The sequence below is a fragment of the Bos taurus genome, chromosome 4 (genome assembly GCF_002263795.3).
Source record: "Bos taurus isolate L1 Dominette 01449 registration number 42190680 breed Hereford chromosome 4, ARS-UCD2.0, whole genome shotgun sequence".
NCBI classification, from domain to species: Eukaryota; Metazoa; Chordata; class Mammalia; order Artiodactyla; family Bovidae; genus Bos; species Bos taurus.
The window spans coordinates 61,119,030-61,140,902 of NC_037331.1; the positions used below are offsets into that span (position 1 = coordinate 61,119,030).

General features: G+C 45.7%; 1 protein-coding gene across 1 annotated transcript in view; it reads right to left on the bottom strand.

Moving 5' to 3' along the window:
• The window catches only part of EEPD1 (endonuclease/exonuclease/phosphatase family domain containing 1), a 191,522-nt gene extending 169,983 nt beyond the window's left edge, over positions 1-21,539 (bottom strand). The window contains exon 1 of the mRNA XM_010804256.4: positions 21,263-21,539. The gene's annotated coding sequence lies outside the window, so the exon portion shown is untranslated. The remainder of the gene's footprint in view (positions 1-21,262) is intronic.
• Positions 21,540-21,873: the final 334 nt, after the last annotated feature.

Genomic DNA, 21,873 nt, shown 5'->3' on the forward strand with positions numbered 1-21,873 from the left:
TTTTCTATTTGCCTCCTGGAGAGCAGGAGGCTCCATTACTGCTTTCCTGTTGACTCCCAGGCCCCTGCACTGCCCCAGCAAGAAAAGATATGCCCTGGATAAACGTGACGGAATTGGCTGATGGCATGAATCATTTTAGGATGCATATAAGATAACCGGTCTTTCTGGAACAGTGGCAACTCCCCCTCCCCCCATCAGCACCACCATCAGAGGTTATTGGAAGCCACCCAGTTGGGTCCCATGGAACTGATTTGGGTTATAATCCTAGTTAACTCATTGCCTGGTGTTTGACCTTGGGCAAGTCACTTCACCAATCTGGGCCTCAATCTTGTGCCTTTTTTTAAAAAAATTCTTTTATTGGAGTATAGTAGATTTACAATGTTGTGTTAGTTTCTGCAGTACAGCAAAGTATCAGTTACACACACACATATTTGTTGTTGCTTTAGTCACTAAGTCTTGTCTGACTCTTTGTGACTCCATAGCCCACCTTGCTCCTCAGCCCATGTGATTGTCCAGGCAAGAATACTGGAGTGGGTTGCCATTTCTTTCTCCAGGGGATCTTCCTGACCCAGGCATCAAACCCAGGTCTCCTGCATTGGCAGGTGGAGTCGTTACTGCTGAACCACCAGGGAAGCCCCATACATATACATATACCCACTCTTTTTTTTCATGACCTTTAAATGGGAGTGATGATCCCTATGCCCAGAGAACAAAGTTAAATAGCTAGGTAGCCCTTGCTTCTAGATAAATATCTGGTTTTGTTCTGGTATGTGCTTTTTGCATGAGTAAATTTATGTTCATTTTCCTTAAAGGCGCCCCAAATTGTTTACTCTTTGGGCTCCACAAAACCTGTTGGGGAGGAGGCTCCAGGTGGGGAGGAGATAATGAGATGTCATAGCTACGTGACTTGGAGTGCCCCAGGGGTGGATCCCTATGAGGAATGGGTGGCCGGGAGTTCTGAACATGTTTTGCTGGCACCCCTCCCCGACTCCCTGGCCCTGCAAACCTGGGCTAATTTTCAAAGGGCCAGTCACATTGGCCTCTATGTCCATGTTCTCACAGGCAGAGGCTGACCCCCCGTTTTCTGGGGGTGTTGAGAACAGGACCTGTGGACTCACACAGGTGCAGGTGGCAGCCTCTCGCAGACACAGTCAGCTCTACTCAGCTCGACCTCCTGCCAGGCCCCGTCTGGACGCCAGGGTAGTCCAGGAGGAAGTGTTGCAGCCTGACTGCCCTCCCCTCAACAGAGGCCCTGCAGAGGCCACTGGAGATGTGACTCATTTCTGCATTCTATTTCCTGGGTCTCGGTACCCAGGATTGGATTAGAGATTAATCACCTTCTTTCGTTCGTGCCACTCTGTTGTCATTGGTCCATGTCTGGCCTCCCATTACCTCCTTAGGCTTTTCGTTTTATTCTTTAATGTAATAAGGACTGGAAAAACCATCACTCAAAACAAAAGCTAGGACCCGGACAGAAACCTACAGCAAACTCCACAGTCCCTCCTTAACCTGTATTTTCCAATTTTTGGTTTCTAATCCAGAAAGGTTTCAGCCAATCAGCTCCCCACTGCTGTGTGCTGCTAGCTCCTGCTTCATTTCCTCTTTCCTTCTTGGCTACACATCTCTGGGAAGAACAAGTAAATCATTTTAGCAACTCAATAGCACATTAGGAAAGAGTTTGGGGTCACAGAGCAAGAGAAAACTGATAATTAAATGAGGCTTTTTAATTTACATTCATTTTTTCATTCATCAGACCTCCTTTGCTCTCTTCCTATCTTTTAGGCTTTGCAGGTTCATCAAGATGGCCTTGAGATTCTGGGGGAAACTGCACAGGGTCTCTTGATGAGCAGGTGGGTGCCCAGAGCAGGGCAGGAGCCTGGGAGCCTGCGCTGGGCCTGGGGCTGTGGTGGGAGGTGGTTGGGCATGAGCCTAGGTGTGTAAACGTACTAAGTCACATCTTAAACCAGAAAAGGAAGGAAACAAGCAAGCAGACACTTTAGCCAGGTCATAGCATAGCGGTGGGAACCAGGGGGAGGATGGGGCTGGGAGATCTGAACTACATGAGGAGGTGCCCTGGCCTGGGTGATTCTCAGTGGAGCCTCTGTCCCCTCAGTTGTGACAGGACACCTTTGTCTCCCCCCAGACTCTCTCTGGCTATTCTGCATATAGATTTGCTTACTTTTAAAGCCTATTCCTCTCATTGGCAGGAATTCTCTGGGCCTGTGATGGTAGATGGGAAGTTGGGTCATTTGTGGACGACATGAGAATGCAGAAAAAACAGGACACTGGGTGCCTACCTACTGGCTTTAGCTGGGTATTCCTGCCAGGAGCTTTGGACATATGACTGTCATTACTGCAGCTTCCAGGTAACCATGTATGAAAGGGAGAAATGGGTTTTGAACCAGAAGTCGTTTTCCAGGTTAACTTCGGGGTGCCAGTAATTTCATCTCAGGGAACTTTTGCCCACAGCAGAGGAGGGGGGCTTACTGCAGGGGAGGGAGAATCCACACTCTACTTACAGAGGATTACCTTGTGGACAGCTGACAGTCTGCATATGGGAATGTTTATGGCACCTGCACTCCTGAATCCCCATTTCCATATGCATTCAAGAAAAGGATAGTAATAGATGCTCAATTAAACTCCAGAGGTATTAAAAGAGTATAAGGCTAACGTTGAATAGGAAACTTCAGGTAAACAAGCCTTTTTGGTGCAGAACAGCAGCATTAGCAATCACAGAAAGGTGGTTAGTAGGGGTTCAGATAGTGGAGAAAGAAATGGAAAGAATATTTTTGATTACAGCTGTATGTTCATGGGAAGAGTTTACAAAATGTGATATGGCAAAGTGAAGAGATTATGACTAAAAGGCAAGCTGGTTGATGCAACAGCAATGTGGTATATGCATCACTGAATCTCTTTGCTGTACAACTAAAACAACATTGAAAATCAATTATACTTCAATAAAAATTCATTCATTAAAAATAAATTTTAAATCAGTGTCTGTATTAGTTTCCATTGCTGCTATAATAAATTATACATAAATTTGTGTTGAGCCAACAAACAAACTTATTCCTTTACAGTTTTGGAAGTCAAAAGTCTGAAACGGTTCTTAAAAGCAAGGTGTCAGCAGGGTCGCACTGTTTCTGGAGGCTCTAGATAGAATCTGCTTCCTTACTTTTCTTGTTTCTGTAAAGGAGCTTATGGACCCTTTCTTCATCTTCAAAGCCAGCAGAGTAGCACATTCAAGTCCCTCTCTCCCCCATCGTCCTTCTCACCTCTGCTTCCATCATCATATCTCTGCCCCTTATAATGATTCTTGTGATTACAACAGGCCCACCCAGATGATTCTAGATAAACTTTCCACCTCAGGATGCTTACCTTACTGTAAGCACTTACTCTTCCCTTCTGTCACGGAAGGTAAGAGTCACAGGTTCAGGATGTGAACATCTTTCGGGTAGGGGCATTATGCTGGTTCCCACGATGTTGTAAATTGTGAGTCTATTTTTAAAACTCATTTTGGCATAATATTAGATCTATAGAAAACTTGTCAAGGCAGTACAGAACTGTGAGTCTTTTTTTTTTAATCTCTCTTCAGGTTGTACAAATGATTTTACATTAAAAATTATTTGAAAATAAGTGAGCCATCTGTGAAGGTGCTTTGCATTCTTGGGAAGAAAAGTGCTGTTCAGTGCAAGGCATTTGTGATACCTGGCCTCCTCCAGAGGAATGCCCTACAGGGTTCCTTGATGGGAGCTGCCAGCCTTTTCCAGCCCTGGGAAATTCCTGGGGCTGATTCCTCAGACGGCAGGACCCAGACCTCATGACAATTATTGCCCCAGGCAGACAGTTAAAGTTAATATGACTTCTACCTGTTGAGAAACACATTCAGTTCAGTTCAGTCACTCAGTCGTGTCTGACTCTTTGCATAAAGTCCTGCTCTGTACGGCCTCCTTCCTGTTTCCCGCAGTTGTTGCCTTGGGCACACTAGGCATTTGCCATCTGTAACTGGTTGGGCATGTGGCACCTGGGAACCTCTGCCAGGTAGCTTGCCTGAATCATCTGTCTTCTGTGCTGAGCCAGCCATCCTCAGGGATGCAGCCTGGTAGTCTTAGGGAACACTGAGCTTCCTTCACTAGCTTTTGCCCAAGAATATTCCTCTGCCTGTTGCTATGGGTTCTGCCAATCAGAGCAGAACCCATAAGCCTGTTGGTGATTTGAAGCTACTGATTGACATGACGGCTTCCAAAACCCATATGTGCATCAGAATCACCTATTGTGCTTTGTAAGGGATACACCACAAAATGAATCTGGAAAGTCTTGTACATAGGAAAGCAAGGAATTACTCCAAGAGTGATGAGGACATGTCAAGAGGACATGGGGCCAGAAGGCTAAACCTGAAACAATCTGGCATAAAATGAGCAATAATAATGGGCTATAAGACATTGAATAAAAAAAAATACTTAACTATAACTAGTCAGTACTCATAGAACTAGACAAGTAAGTAAATAAATGAATGCTCATGATATTCTCTCTCTGAAATGTTGTCTCAAGTAGGTCTGGAGTGAGACCCAGGAATTTCTGGTTATTAAAAAGACTGTACAGAATGACGATGTGCAGTAAAGGTTGAGAAATACCGGTTTAGCCTCTCTCAGCAGAGCATAGACTCATAGAAGTTATAGAAGAAAGAGCTGAAGCATTTGCTGTCTCATCATCATGTACTGAAACCCACTATGTGTCAGGTGATGTACAGACTGGGATACAAGAGGGTACAAACACTTCCTATCCCCCTGGAGCTCACCATCAAGGGGCTACTCAGCCCTGTGAACAGTCTCCTTTGAGGGTGGGCTCAGGTCTGGGAGCCTGAAAGAATGAAGAGGACTTTGCCAGTGGACTGGGGAGAAAAGGGCATTCCAGTTCAGTTCAGTCGCTCAGTCATGTCCAACTCTTTGCGACCCCATGGACTGCAGCATGCCAGGCCCTCCCTGTCCATCACCAACTCCCAGAGTTTACTCAAACTCATGTCCATTGAGTCAGTGATGCCATCCAACCCTCTATCTCATCCTCTGTCATCCCCTTCTCCTCCTGCCCTCAATCTTTCCCAGCATCAGGGTACTTTCAAGTGAGTCAGCTCTTCGCATCAGGTGGCCAAAGTATTGGAGTTTCAGCTTCAACATCAGTCCTTCCAATGAATATTCAGGACTGATTTCCTTTAGGATGGACTGGGTGGATCTCCTTGCAGTCCAAGGGACTCTCAAGAGTTTTCTCCAACATCACAGTTCAAAAGCATCAATTCTTCAGTGCTCAGCTTTCTTTATAGTCCAACTCTCACATCCATACATGACCACTGGAAAAACCATAGCTTTGACTAGACGGACCTTTGTTGATAAAGTAATGTCTCTGCTTTTTAATATGCTGTCTAGGTTGGTCATGACTTTTCATCCAAGGAATAAGCGTCTTTTAATTTTATGGATGCAATCACCATTTGCAGTGATTTTGGAGCCCCACCGAAAATAAAGTTTGCCACTGTTTCCACTGTTTCCCCATCTATTTGCCATGAAGTGATGGGACCGGATGCCATGATGTTAGTTTTTCTGAATGTTGAGCTTTAAGCCAACTTGTTCACTCTCCTCTTTCACTTTCATCAAGAGGCTCTGTAGTTCTTCTTCACTTTCTGCCATAAGGGTGGTGTCATCTGCATATCTGAGGTTGTTGATATTTCTCCTGGCAATCTTGATTCCAGCTTGTGCTTCCTCCAACCCAGCATTTCTCATGATGTACTCTGCATAGAAGTTAAATAATCAGGGTGACAATATACAGCCTTGACATACTCCTTTCCCTATTTGGAACCAGTCTGTGGTTCCATGTCCAGTTCTAACTGTTGCTTCCTGGCCTGCATACCGATTTCTCAAGAGGCAGGTCAGGTGGTCTAGTATTCTCATCTCTTTCAGAATTTTCCACAGTTTGTTGTGATACATAGGCAAAGGCTTTGGCATAGTCAACAAAGCAGAAATAGATGTTTTCCTGGAACTCTCTTGCTTTTTTGATGATCCAGTGGATGTCGGCAATTTGATCTCTGATTCCTCTGTCTCCAGAGGAGACAAGTTGGATTTCTAAATCCAACTTGAACATCTGCAAGTTTATAGTTCACATATTGTTGAAGTCTGGCTTGGAGAATTTTGAGCATTACTTTACTAGCATGAAAAATGAGTGCAATTGTGTGGTAGTTTGAACATTCTTTGGCATTACCCTTCTTTGGGACTAGAATGAAAACTGACATTTTCCAGTGCTGTGGCCACTGCTGAGTTTCCCAAGTTTGCTGGCATATTGAGTGCAGCACTTTCACAGCATCGTCTTTTAGGATTTGAAATAGCTCAACTGGAATTCCATCACCTCCACTAGCTTTGTTCATAGTGATGCTTTCTAAGGCCAACTTTACTTTGCATTCCTGGATGTCTGGCTCTAGGTGAGTGATCATACTATCCTGATTATCTGGGTCATGAAGATCTTTTTTGAATAGTTCTTCTGTGTATTCTTGCTACCTCATCTTAATATCTTCTGCTTCTGTTAGGTCCATGCCATTTCTGTCCTTTATTGAGCCCATCTTTGCATGAAGTGTTCCCTTGGTATCTCTAATTTTCTTGAAGAGATCTCTAGTCTTTCCCATTCTGTTGTTTTCCTCTATTTCTTTGCACTGATCGCTGAGGAAGGCTTTCTTGTCTCTCCTTGCTAGTCTTTGGAACTCTGCATTCAAATGGGTGTATCTTTCCTTTTCTCCTTTGCTTTTTGCTTCTCTTCTTTTCACAGCTATTTGTAAGGCCTCCTCAGACAGCCATTTTGCTTTTTTGCATTTCTTTTTCTTGGGGATGGTCTTGATCCCTGTCTCCTGTACAGTGTCATGAATCTCTGTCCATAGTTCTTCAGGCACTCTATCAGATATAATCCCTTGAATCTATTTTTTACTTCCAGTGTATAATCATAAGGGATTTGATTTAGGTCATACCTGAATAGTCTAGTGGTTTCCCCTGCTTTCTCCAATTTAAGCCTGAATTTGGCAATAAGGAGTTCATGATCTGAGCCACAATCAGCTCCCGGTCTTGTTTTTGCTGAGACTGTATAGAGCTTCTCATCTTTGTGTGCAAAGAATATAATCAATCTGATTTTGGTATTGACCATCTGGTGATGTCCATGTGGAGTCTTCTCTAGTGTTGTTGGAAGAGGGTGTTTGCTATGACCAGTGTGTTCTCTTGGCAAAACTCTGTTAGCCTTTGTTCTGCTTCATTCTGTACTCCAAGGCCAAATTCACCTATTACTCCAGTGTTTCTTGACTTCCTACCTTTGCATTCCAGTCCCTATAATGAAAAGGACATCTTTTTTGGGTGTTAGTTCTAGAAAGTCTTGTAGGTCTTCATAGAACCGTTCAACTTCAGCTTCTTCAGCATTACTGGTCTGGGTATAGACTTGGATTACTGTGATATTGAATGGTTTGCCTTGGAAATGAACAGAGATCATTCTGCCGTTTTTGAGATTGCATCCAAGTACTGAATTTTGAACTCTTTTGTATCTACTACTCCATTATATCTACTACTGTGGGCAAGAATCCCTTAGAAGGCCATTCCAGACACAGGGAAACGCAAAGCATGGATGAGAGTGGCGCATGAGGCTGGTTGATCTGCAGGGGAGGGTGCACTGTAGGGACAAAAGAGAGGAGGGACAAGCAGCAATAAGGGCCCATGCTCGCACCTGCACTGCAAACCAGACACTGGCCTTGGTGTGTTTCATCCACTGAGCCCTGTGATCTTCATTGCAGCCACATTCTACAGAGAAGGAAACAGCAGAGCCAGACAGAGGGACATTCCAAAGGTCACACTGCCCGAGAGCACACATCTAACTCTTCTGCTGGCCTTTAGGTACCTTTCAACTGCCCAGCAGCCTTGGCCTCCCTGTGCTTGGTAGACACACAGGATCTGAGAGATCTGCATTTTATTAATATAACTTGATCCCCAGGACTTGTGGAGGCACTCTGGAGTTTGAGAAGTGCCAGTCCAGGCAGGTCTCTGATGGTACAGGAAAGATGGATTGAGGGGCCATAGGGGGCACTAGCAGACCAAGTAGAGGGTTGTCATGGTGGTCTCGTGAGAGAGGATGCTGTGCTGAAGTGGTCTTCTTCCCCACATGGGCTCTCTCTCTACGCCTTGACTGTAAGCTTCCTTGGAACTTTCCACAGTGCTCTCCCCTAGGGCCCCGGCAGACCTAGTGCTGCAGTGTTCACCTATCAGGGGTCAGTAGGTATGAGCTCATTCTGCTCTGTGGACAGATCTCTAACTCCAGACCCAGAGTCATGAGATTGCCCACAGCCTCACATGCCTCCAGCAATCCCGCTGGCCTTCATCTGAACATGGATCTCACAGCCTCAGGGATCTCATCCCTCCCCGAGGCCAGGCCAGCTACTGCCTGGGCCCAGACTCCTCCTGCTGACTCAGCCACCCTAGTGGCAGGTGGGGGCCATGTAGATGATGTTGGCTGACAGATGGGAGGTAACTGCAGACACCCACTCAGTGGCCAGAGTACCATTCCCCGCTGAGGGCTGGAACATCACTCATCATCAGAACAAAAAAACCCCATGGCCACTGTTGCTGTTCTCATTTTGAACAACAGCAATAAACGTATCCCAAGGTAGCAGTAACTACAACAGAACTGGGGATTTTTCTTTCCTGGGGAGTTTAGTCCAACTGAGAAGGCTGGAATATGACTTTGTGTCAAGTAACAAGTGTAATTCCCCTTAACTTTCATTTGTTGTTGTTCAGTCACTATGTTGTGTCCAACTCTGCAACTGCAGGGACTGCAGCACGCCAGGCCTCCCTGTCCATCACCAACTCCCAGAGTTTACTCAAACTCATGTCCACTGAGTCAGTGGTACCATCCAACCATCTCATCCTCTGTCATCCCCTTCTCCTCCTGCCCTCAATCTTTCCCAGTATCAGGGTCTTTTTCAATGAGTCAGCTTTTCACATCAGGTGGCCAAAGTATTGGAGCTTCAGCATCAGTCCTTCCAATGAGTATTCAGGGTTGATATCCTTTAGGATTGACTGGTTTGATCTCCTTGCAGTCCAAGGAACTCTCAAGAGTCCCATTGTTAAGGACTCATCTCAGTCCACAAATGACCTAGGCTTCCATTGTTGGTCATGATGCTGCTGGTGTTTTGCCCTCTCTTTGTCCACATGGGTGCCTGGTACATTTGTTTCTGAGGGCAAACTAGAAATGTGTTTCCATTAAAGGCATTTCTATTGCCATGGGGGAACTGCTCCCAAGTCATTCTGATATTATAACTCATTCATAATTAATAGCAATAATGATTACTAATATGTAGTGATGTTCTCTCCTTAAGAATTTCCACTGCTCCAGAATTCCCTGGGGAAAGGGAGAGAGAGACCTGGCTCTTTTCCCTCAGCCCTCTTTTGAGTGTCTTCTCTCTGAGAACAGGGAACATGTTTTTCAGCCCATCGGCCAGGTCAGAGCAATGAATGGACATTCTGGCCAGTTTTGACCCCAGAAATCCTGCATCTAGGAAAGCTGAAAGAGTGGAGCGGGTGGAAAACTCAGGGGTGGTGTGGCATCGATCACAGGTCCATCCACACACTTCTGTTATTATATGAATACATAGCCAGTGGAAGGAAGGGAAATAGTCAAAGTGAAAACATTACAAACCTTTCTGGGAACTGATGGATAGACGCAGTAATCACGGATGGTTAGGCTTCCCGGTAAGGTCCAGTCCCACCAAACCACTAAAGAGATAAGCATTGCCAATCAGGAGAGTCAAGGGACATTATGGTGACAGAGGATGGACAGGATTATGAGAGTTGGGTGGCCACTGAAGGTGGCATCTAGACTCTCCTAGTGCCATCCTAGGTTAGGTCCTTGTTGCTGGGACGAGAAAGAAGTTGATGAGTGTAGGGGAGGAAGGTGCATGTTTGGAGAGCAGACAGTGGAAGTATGTCTAGCCATGCCCTGGCCCGATTGATATGTACCAGCTGGGGCCAGACAGACAAACCCTTGAGCCTCCATCCAGCCTCATCTGCTAGTGCTACCTGTCAGCCCTCTGCCCACCACGGCTGTGTGGGCCCTGCAGGGCTGTGCTTCTGTGTCCCTCCCTTTCCCATGCCCCTGTTGATTCCCCGCTCAATTATCCACATCCATAAGCAAAATGGATCCTCAGTCTCCAGTGGCTGTTTCCTTCTAATCGGCCCCATTGTAATTCCACCACCTTGGAGCCCAGAGAAGCCACTCTTGACCTCTCTGGGGCTCATTTTCCTCATCTGTAAAGTGGGGTAAGTGTTACCAGGGGTGATAATTTGAAGACATGTTGCTCAGAACCTCACAGACATCAAACCACCCTGTTGCCATCATTCACACCCCGGTCACTTGCATAGCTGTGTGGAAGGACAAGAAGGGCATTGGGACCTTCCTGTGTCATAAAGAGCCTGGCTCAGGAACACAGCCTGGGAGGCTCGGAGGGTGGGTGGAGGGAACCAGCACTTGGACCTTCCTGGGTTAGGGTGCCCTTTGCCTTTGAAAACAACTGGTTTGGGGAGGATCCTCCAAAAACCAGCCTCCAAAGCAAAAGACAGGGTGGTGTGGGGCAGAGGAGGTGTGCAGGAGCAAAAGCCTGCTGGCTGAACTCACTTCCACAGAGGAGTGGAAATGGATTCCCAAGGTGTGGGGGAGCCAATCAGCCCGCCAGCCCCTTCCTGTCCTACCACAGATGGCAAAAGTTCACGCCTCTCTGGGTTTTCTGAGTTTCTGTGACAAAAGCTAAAACAAACTATGACATCCAAAAACTTATGGCTGGCAGTATTATTACTGAAGAATTAAATTATTTGGTCAAGAATTAAAATGCTGGACCTGCCTGGTGCACAGACTAGATATTCCAGCACCTCCTACAGAAACCGAAATCCTACTCTGTGATGTAAAACTCGATCAGAAAAAGGCACATGTGTTCCAAGAGAACAAACAGGCCCTGGGAGCAGCATCAGTGACCCACCAGAACCATCCCACAGGGACAGAGCATAGCTTCTCAACCCACCTCAGAATGACCAGAGAAGCCAGGTAGGGGCGCCACAGCTCTCCTGTGAGCCGTGTCTAGGTCCCACACACGGTTTAGAAGAACTGAGGCTGGTTCCTTGAAACCCATCCCAGACACTGTTTTGTTTTATAGCAACCTTATGACAAACCTAGACAGTGTGTTGAAAACCAAAGACATTACTTTGCTGACAAAGGTCTGTATAGTTGAGGCTATGGTTTTTCCAGTAGTCATGTATGGATGTGAGAGCTGGACCATAAAGAAGGCAGAGTTCCAAAGAATTGACGCTTTTGAACTGTCATTCTGGAAAAGACTCTTAAGAGTCCCTTGGACTGCAAGGAGATCAAACCAGTCAATCCTAAAGGAAATTAACCCTGAGTGTTTACTGGAAAGACTAATACTAAAGCTGAAGCTCCAATACTTTGGCCACCTGCAAAATTATGCAAAGAGCTGACTCATTGGAAAAGACCCTGATGCTGGGAAAGATTGAGGGCAACAGGAGAAGGAGGTAACGGGATGAGATGGTTGGATGACATCACTGCTTCAGTGGTCATGAACTTTGGCAAACTCTGGGAGGTGGTGATGGACAGGTAAGCCCCGTGTGCTGCAGTCCATGGGGTTGCAAAGAGTTGAACATGACTTGGCCACTGAACAACAACAACCACCTTGAGATGCAGTGGTAAAGAATCTGCCTGCCAGTGCAGAGCAGGAGACGCAGTTTCGATCCCCGGGTGAGGAAAATCTCCTAGAGGAGGAAATGTCAATCATTCAAGTATTCTTGCCTGGGAAATCCAATGGACAGAGGAGACTAGAGGGCTATAGCCCATGGGGTCACAAAAAGTCAGACACAACTGAGCATGCATGCATGCACAACAACCTTGAAACACTCTTCAGGGTTTGAAATCCTCTCAAGCGTTGGGAAGGCTGGGGCTGTGGGTTGGGGTGGGTTCCACAGGATCGGCTCCCAGGGATCAGGCACTTGTCCCTGGAAATGTAGGCCTTGACCCTGCAGACCACTTGGCTGATCAAAGAAGACTTCTGACTGATGAAACTTCCACCATGGCTGGCACTGTAGTGCTCTAACCATGGGGACGCAGGGGCCTTACTGCAGACTTTCAGTTTGGATTTCTGAGAGGATTCTGGGCCCCAACCACATTCATATTACCAGACAAAAGAACATGGGGGCAAGGAAGGAAACTGTTTATGAATCACTTTATGGAGAGGACATCTTATGGAGCATTTAATGGACTTTACTCCTCACAAGAACACCTGGAGGTAGGGCTTATCATGTCCATTTCAGAGATAAGGAAACTGAGCCTCACTTTGGTGAAGCAAAACTGCCCAGTGTTTCAGGGCTCGGTCTGCCAGACCCTGAAACCCATACCCTTTACACTGTCACAGTGGCTCCTGTAATGATGGCCCCCAAAAGGGGACCCCTGTAGGGGTCAATTAACAACCCGATAGCACATCTGGCGCTATCTTTACTACATCTTCAACCCTGTGAACTTAATGTCTAGTCCTGTAGTTGGTTGATCTGTATTACCTCCAGAAGAAACACACAAATCTAACCACTAGAACCTATGAAAGTGATCTTATTTGGACATAGGGTCTTTGCAGATACAATTAAAGGAAGGATCCCAAGATGAGATCATTCTGGATTAAGGGTGGGCCCTAAATCCGGTAACAAGTGTCCTTATAAGAGAAAAGATAGGCAGGTTTGACACACAGAGGCCACATGAAGATGGAGACTGATCAGAATGATGTGACCACAAGCCAAGGGATGCTGAGGATTGCCAGCAGCCACTGGAAGGTAAAGAAAGGCATGGAATAGATTCTCCCTCTGAACCTCCAGAGGGAACCCACCGTGCCTGCACCTTGGTTTCTGGCTTAGAGCCTCCAGAACTGTGAGAGAATCAATCCTGTTGTTTTAAACCACTAGGTTGTGGTCATGTGTTACGGTCATGGATACAGGTCTGATCTGCCTAGTGAGAACAGTACAAGCCGTTTCTCATTTAGTGAGTGTCATGTGTGTTTCAGGCACAGAGCTGAACATGCACTAGTTCCACGGAGCTTCTCACTCCTCCTATGCTGGTGGGGTCCATTGTTACCATGCTCATTATCCAGGTAAAGAAACTCGGAAGTCATCAGGTCCAAGCTAAGCTGGTAGTTGGTGGGGCAGACTCTGTTATCAAACAGGTAAACCTCACACCCCCAAACCCACAGCCCCGGAAGATGATGCCTCTGGTGGGAGGAATGCCTTCCCCTTGGGGCACCACCTGCAGATCTACCGTGTCTTACAGTGACTCCCAAAACTCTAAGACTCTGAAAACCTGCTATTTGGCATATCTAATTTGGTAGCAGAAACCTGACCTAAATTCCTATGTGGCTCTTTATAATCTTTATTATCCCACTGCTGTGAATATTCCACTGCAGAAATACTGATGTGACTCATTTCAGGGTGTGGCCCCAGATCTATGGGTCTTATATAAGACAAGACACATATACAATAATTCCTTTATAAAATCTGAAAAATCTTGCATACTTTTTTTCTGATTTTAAAATGCATCTGGTCCAAGAATTTGGGGATAGAGATTGGGGTCCTCTTCTAATTTTCCTAAGACTGACCACCCGGGAAGGAACAGATGGGTGGGCCACAGGCGACAAGCCAGTCTCTCACTTCCAGGTGTGTGGGAAGATGTTTAATTCTCAAAAAAACCCACAACACTTCTATTTGAATTCAAGATAGCATATGTACGTGAAAGTCACTCAGTTGTGTCTGACTCTTTGAGACCCCATGGACTATAGAGTCCATGGAATTCTCCAGGTCAGAATACTAGATTGGGTAGCCTTTCCTTTCTCCAGGGGATCTTCCCAACCCAGGGATCGCACCCAGGTCTCCCACATCGCAGGCAGATCCTTTACCAGCTGAGCCACAAGGGAAGCCCAAGAATACTGGTGTGGGTAGCCTATCCCTTCTCCAGAAGATCTTCCTGACCCAGGAACCAAACCAGGGTTTCCTGCATTGCAGGCTGATTCTTTACCAGCTGAGCTATCAGGGAAGCCCCCAAGATAGCATGGAGGTAAGAAAATGGTATTTTTCAAGTTAGAGAGACAGGTGTGAATCCAAGTTTCAGAGGTTCAAGGCTCTGCTGCACCTAAACCATAAATATCTGAGAAACATCTGTAAGATGGGAGCAGCCGCAGCTACTGTGCAGGACTGTGTGGGTATGAGTGCTCAATGAGGCTTGGTGAGGAGAAACACGGTAACTCCACAAATAGAATCCCCCACCACCCACCCACAGTCCTTAATGAAATTCCTCCCCCATTGCCGGCCAAATTGCAAATTCTCAGAAAGAAAATAATATTCTTTCCAATTCTTAGCAACAGCTATTTGGTACCTGGAGTGGAGATTATTCTGATGGTGTCACAATCACGCTTGGCATCTGCCAAGTGCCTCCCAGTGATTCATGCCAGGACTTTAAAGACTCTGCCAAACTCACCCAGCACAACTGGGGACAAAAATGGGAACAGAGACCAAGGGCAGCAAAGGCCAGCCCAAGGCTTACATCTGACCACTTCCAGTAGCTATTAAAGGAGGGATCCTCTTTTAAGTGTCCTTTGCCCCCTGTGAGTCCCCAGGGGATTCTCAATGAAGCCATTTCCCTAGGACATTAGGCAGGAACTGTGAAATTTAAAGACCCTGGGGATTTTCAGGGCAAAATTTCACAGGAGACACGCTCTTGACTCAGAGAGGGGGCCTAGGAGATTATGCTGGAGGGAGAAAAAGCAATCTTGTCTCTTATTCAGCTGGTCTCCTTTTATTCTATTTGAAAATGTAGGATCTTTTCCACAAGTCATATTATTATCATTAAACTGATGGCCTCATCAACCTAATCAATAAGAAGACTTCGGGCTCTTTCACTGTTCAGGGAATGGTGGGAGGTGCAGGGGATTGGAGCCCCCCTCCCAGTCCAAGCCCCTGATGCCAGTCCCTCCCTCAATGACCCATAAGCTTCATACTTCTTGTGGGATTTGTGAACCTGACCTTGAGGATGTTTGGTCTGGCAGAGGGGAGATTATATTTTATTTGGAGGGCTATCTGCTGCCTGCAAGTCTCAAAGTGATTTTCAGACAAGGACAAACTATTCTAATCTCCCTGGTTTCAGATCAGAGGGGTGAAGCTTCCAGAAACTTGCCCAACTTCACAAGGCAATGCTGCAGCCAAGTTACAGGTTGGTCAGGTTCAGACAAGGATGGAAAAAGAACATCCGACTGTGCCGACTCTCTGCCTCACACCTGAGGGTAACAGGTGCCCTCAGTCAAGGCTGCTGCATAGAAGGGTGGGTTAGAACCTCCTGGGGGGTCAGGAGGATGAGAGGGAGATGGTTAAGTAGTTTGGAGGAAAATCTATTTCCCAAAATGATTTTCAGCTCATCTCCTGTCCTCCTGAGAATAATCAAGTTTTGAACCCATACATTCCTTAATTTCCTCACTCCCTCATTCATTCAGCACATTCTAGGCCCACAGACCTGGCTTTTTTTGTACTTTTCATGGCATTTCACATGCTGCAGGATCAGGGTTGGGTGGGGTGGGGTGGGATGGAAGTGGGGATTTTGCCTGAAATGGAGCCCTTGCTGGCTTCCCTCCCCATTTACCATCCACCCACTGGCAGTTCCTTAACAAATTAGGGTCTGCTTTGGGAGTGGGTGGGCTTTCTGTACCTCAGCTTCCTCATTTGTAACACAGACACTAGAAGAGTATCTGCTTTTGTTGTGAGGATTCGACCAAGTAATCCAAGTAAAACCCAACACAGAGCCTAGCACTTAGCAAGCAGTTCAGTGACAGAATTCTCACACTGTAGCTAGCACACTGGGCCTCCCAATACAATTTTCCAGTTTGCACCCCTTGCAGCTTGATGTGGCTGTGTGACCAGGTTCTGGTCAACGGATTTGAGCAGAAGGGATGAGGGCAGCTTGTAATGTCCCTTAAAAGTAGGGGGAGTGCTGCACTCCTGCCGGCTGGAATGTGGGCTGTGATAATGGAAGATGGTGCAGCCAACCTTGACCATGAGGTGGAAGCTGCATGCCTAGATTGGAGGAGCAAAGTGGCCTGGGGTCTCAGTTCAGTTCAGTTCAGTCGCTCAGTCGTGTCCGACTCTTTGCGACCCCATGAATCGTAGCACACCAGGCCTCCCTGTCCATCACCAACTCCCGGAGTTCACTCAAACTCACATCCATGGAGTCGGTGATGCCATCCAGCCATCTCTTCCTCTGTCGTCCCCTTCTCCTCCTGCCCCCAATCCCTCCCAACATCAGGGTCTTTTCCAATGAGTCAACTCTTTGCATGAGGTGGCCAAAGTACTGGAGTTTCAGCTTTAGCATAATTCCTTCCAAAGAACACCCAGGACTGATCTCCTTCAGAATGGACTGGTTGGATCTTCTTGCAGTCCATGGGGCTCTCAAGAGTCTTCTCCAGCACCACAGTTCAAAAGCATCAATTCTTCAGCGCTCAGCTTTCTTCACAGACACCGCTGAATCACCCTGTGGGCCTGAGATCACCTAAACAGATCTGATGTGACTCAGAAAGCAAAGGTATGTAAGTGAAAAACTTCTAACTTGTGTTAGACAATGGATGGGGGTGAGGATCTCTTTATAATGTAGACATATCTGCACCTTCAATTCTGCCATCTCCACGTGGCATGATTATTTTAGGAGAGCACTCTGAATGTCCGTGGAAACAGCCAACTCCATCACTGACAAGAAGAGAATCCTGCTTAAGTGTGTGGGGGATTTCTTTCCTTTCTCTCATTTGTTGGTCTGTCTCTCTTTGTGCATGAAAATAGACTAAGAATAAGAAGGTATATTGTAAAAAAAGAAAACCAAGAAATGACAAGTCTAAAAAGAAGGTACTATCACTTGAGCCTGGTAGAAATAATGTGAAGGCAGACAGGGGTGAGTAGGAAGACAAGGCCCAGATCCAAACTATTCATGAGTCTTAATTTTAGAATGCTCCTCTGCTGACCTTTTGCTCACTTCCAAAGCTCATCAACAGAAATGGATTGAATTGACCACATTCCTCCCATAGTGCCTGTCTCTTTTGCAATGGCCTCTGGAAACACTCTTACTAATGCTGCAACACTGCCATTTAAGACATAAGTCATGCAGTGATTGCTGCAATTTTTCCAAAGACAACAGACTCAAGACATTAGTTTATTTCATCAGTGAACCAACATAAGTAAGTACTTGGTGTCTCCTTTGTGTTGTTTACTTGGTCATTGCTACCATCCAGGGGCACGTTCATGTCTTTGGAAGGGAACACAGAATATGGACATTCTCCATATTTATCAGGGCCTGGGACAAAAGCAAGGAGGCATTAAGAAAAGGAGGAAAGGTGGCTGTCTGCCCTGGTCCCATCCTCTAGGGCTAAGTTTCTCAACCCTGGCACTGCTGACATGTGGGTATGGTTAATTTTTGCGTGGGGGATTGTTCCATGCATTGAAGGATTAGTACCAGTTCCCTAGCCTTTACCCACTAGATGCCAGTAGCACCACCGCCTCCCCAGTTGTGAGACTGAAAAAGTCTCCAATCATTACCAAATGTCCATTGGCAGTAGGGGTGTGTATGTGTTCAGAATCATGCCTCATTAAGAACTACTCCCCTGAGGTCTGCCTCTGTGAGGGGAAGCAGTGGAAGCAAGGCCTGCAGACAGTAGCAGGGGGATCATGCAGTCTCTTTGGGGCCCCAATGACAGAGCAAAGCTCAAACATGCTTTACTCTCATGCTTTGTTTAAAAGAAACCCCAAAAATGTAGCATCACCAAGAGACTTTGAGGGTTGCTAGCAAGGGCAGTGGACATGCTGAGAAAGGAGAAGAGCAGAGGAGGAAGAAAAGAGCAGATGCCAAGCAGAACCTGCTTTAAGTCACCAATGGCTGTCCCATTCCTTCTTGCCAGTGAGTGGACTATGCCAAAAAAGATGTTCTTCCCTGATAACAGAGAGGCAGCTGGGGAGGAGGATCCCTTTCTGCCCTCCTCTTCCTGCCCTAGCCTATGCCAGGATGGAATGTTTGGAGCTGCTGGCAACCATTTGCAACCATGAAGCAAAAACTAAAGGTCAGAATCTATTGCTGACACATGAGGAAAGTCTGCATTTTTGATGATGTGGCTGAGCCAATGAACCAATCTCAGGATCATCTACTTTTAGTCTTTCTGTTAAGTAAATAATATATGTCCCTATGATTTAAGCCAGGGTTAGTTGGGTTTTCTGTCATTTACATTGCTAATTATGGAAACGTTTTCAATAGCAAATAATAGAATACCCAACTAAAATAAACTTATAAAGGGAGGGTGATTCTAAGGTTGGTTTGGTGGCTGTTTAGTATCAGAGTTCTGAGTTGACTTATGATACTCTTGGGCTTTTCCTCATGTTCACAATATTGCTGCCACAGCTCCAAATGTCATGTCCACACTCAAGCTATGTTTAAGACAAGAAAGAAAGAGGCAAACTTTTCTTGCCTATCCCCGTCTTTTTACCAGGAGAAAAATAATTTCCCCTCAAGCTCATAAGAAACTATCCCACCATCTCATTGATCAAAACTGGACCACATACCACAAAATTAGAATTGCCATATGATTCAGCACTCCCAGTCTTGGGCATATATCCAGACAAAACTATAATTCAGGAAGATACATACAGCCCTATACTCAAAAAGCACTATTCACAATAGTCAAGCCATGGAAACAATCTAAATGGTCATGACAGATGAATGGATAAAGAAGACATAGTACATATATACAATGGAATATTGCTCAATTGTTAAAAAAAAATGAAATAATGCCATTTGCAGCAACGTGGATGCAACTTGAGACTATCATACTAAATGAAGTAAGTCAGGAGAAAGACAAATACCATATATCACTTACATGTGGAATCTAAAATATGACACAAGCAGACATATCTATGAAACAGAATCAGGGACACAGAGAATAGGCTGGTGATTGCCAAGGGTCAGGGGGATGGGAGAAGGTTGGATTGGAAGTTTTGGATTAGCAGATGCTATAATTATTGGCATATATAGAATGGATAAACAATAAGGTCCTACTGTACAGCACAGGGAACTACATTCAATATCCAGTGATAAACCATAATAGGAAAGCGTATGAAAAATGTGCATATATAATGGAGTCATTTTGCTGTACAGTAGTAATTAACACAACAATGTAACTCAACTACAATAAATAAAAGAAACTGGACCACATACCAAGACAGTTTAAGAGAGTGAGTACTCGGCATTTTAAGTCTCTGTCATGGGAGGTGAGTTCTTCCAGAAAAAGCTATTCCAGAGGATTGTTGGGTTAGCAGACAACAGTTTTTTGCCACAAAATATTTGTCCATCCCATATACTCTATTATCAGAAAGCAAGGCTCTCCCTACTGAGGCCTCTCTTCCCGCTCCACCTCTAATTGTCCTTATGCCACTCAGAGTGGATTGGTCCAGCTTCTCACACCCACAGAAGAGCTAACTAGAGCTAGTCTGTTCAGTTCTGGTGGTTCTCCTGACACATGGTATTGGGCAGAAGACTGTTTCCCTGACAACAATGCTGCCCATTCCCTGCTGAGAAGACCTTTTGCTGGCTGGGAAGGTCAAGCAGGGTGCTGTGCTTCTTCTAGGGAAGACAAGCCACCCTCAAGCACTGGACCAACTAAGGATGCTTGAGTCCTGCTCCCACAGTGTCTCTCAAAGTGCTTCATCTCTTCCCAGGGCTCAAGCTGGTTTCAAGTGGTTGGGACCCAGAGCCACTGGTCCCCTTCCTCTAGGTGAGCTTTCCTTTCTCCCTGGATAGCCTGCCTGCTACAGTAGGCCATGGGCCATGACTTCCAGGGGCCCCCAGTGCCCTTTCTGGAGGACACTGTTATGCCCCTAAGACCATTGCCAGCATTCATTACTCTAGGACATGACCCATATCTATTGTGCTGAAGAAAAGGAAATAAAACAAGCTCAGTCTCTAGCAGGGCCTCCTCTCTGATATAACCTCCTGATACATAAACATGTATGAACCCTGAATTTAATCATGGTAGGAGGTGTCTCTTCTGCCAAAGTACCTGCTGCATCAGGTCACAACCCCTGGTGGATTCCCTTAGGTCTGTCCTGCATCCTCCCGTGTAGTTCTCTCTTCTGCCCTGCCTGGAGTCCAGTGAAGTTTTTCCCTCCATTCAAGACTGGTACTTATGAAAAATGTGGCCTCCAGTGAGCTCTTACTCCCCTGATGGGACATTTGGAAGCTTCTGTTTGTTTTTAGAAACTGCTGCCTGAAAGCTTTTCATTGACAATGGGGAGTGACTTGACATCATACATAACTCTGGATTACCAACATGGTTAATATTTCATGATGTGTATTAGTCATTTACATTTAGAGAAATATGGGCCATAAAAAATTAAAGCTTTAATTGCTTTGGGTTTCCTTTTTTAAAAATTTGTTTTATGGTTGGGAGTTTTTCTCTTAGCTGAACAGTCTTCTAAATTTTGGGACCAGAATTACTCAAAAGAATTAAGAAATGTGGAGATAAAATAGTTTGAGGACAGCAAGACAATGAGGTATTTGAGACCATCAATACAATCCCTCAGCTCAGCAAGGAAGCTCTGGAATATAGGAAGGATCTGACATAGCACTTTCTGTCTCAGTAAGGACAGCTTTTTACCAGGAAACAAAGGTTGAATCTATAATTACAGAGCTTCAGGCACGAGAGCAGCCCAACATCAGAGATCATGAAAGACGACACTGGGATAGCCTGGTCTATGCTAGGCTGGAGTGTGGTGTCTGTGGTGACAACACTTTGGGTTCTCTGGCATTAATTAGGCACTTCAGATGTGTTTAAGGGCTTCCCACGTGGTGCTAGTGGTAAAGAACCCATCTGCCAACACAGGAGACAAAAGAGACTCGGGTTTGATCCCTGGGTGGAGAATATCCCCTGGAGGAAGGCGTGATATTCTTGCCTGGAGAATTCCATGGACAGAAAAGCCAGGTGGGCTACAGTCCATAGGGTTGCAAAAAGTCAGACACAACTGAAGCGACTTAACACGCACACACAGGTGTGTCTAAGCCACAAGCATCAAACATACAAGACATGGAATAGCTGGAATAATAACTGACAGGTTAGCCCCTGCCCCTGAGGATCACGTGGGGAGCTAACCTGTGTAGTTAGGCTTCCCCAGCCGACAGATCCATGGCTCTCTCAAGGCTGCTGACGTCCTGAGGAATAAACATTCGGTCTTTGGTGTTCTGCACCGCTGTCATCTCACACTCCTCTTTATATTAGATTTTGCTTGGTGATTTCAAACAAATGTCTGACTCCAGTCTCTCGGCTCAGTCTCCCTGGGGGTGCAATGTTTACGTGAAATTGGAGATCGTGAGGATTTGCAAAGTGAAGCCTTCAGTTTCCGGTTTCTAAAGCCGGCCTCCCCCAACCCTGCAGCAGAGAGGGTGGGAGGATGGGCTGCTGATGTTCAGAGAAGAGGAGGTTCATTTTGCCCAAGTGGAAAGCTCTGGAAATCAGCCTCAAATGGTGAATGACACAGAAAGCAAAGGTCTGTGAGGCAGAAGGCATGCGTTTGTCTGCGTGGCAGACAGATGTGTGAAATGTGACCTTCTATCCTGAATACTGGAACAACTTTCCCAGGGAAATAATCAAATCTCTAAGCTAATTGCTAATTAGACAAAATGCAACATTTTCTAAAGCCTACTTGAATTATGGCTGTGATATAGTACATTTTTAAATGAAAATTGTTTTATGTCACTTCAATT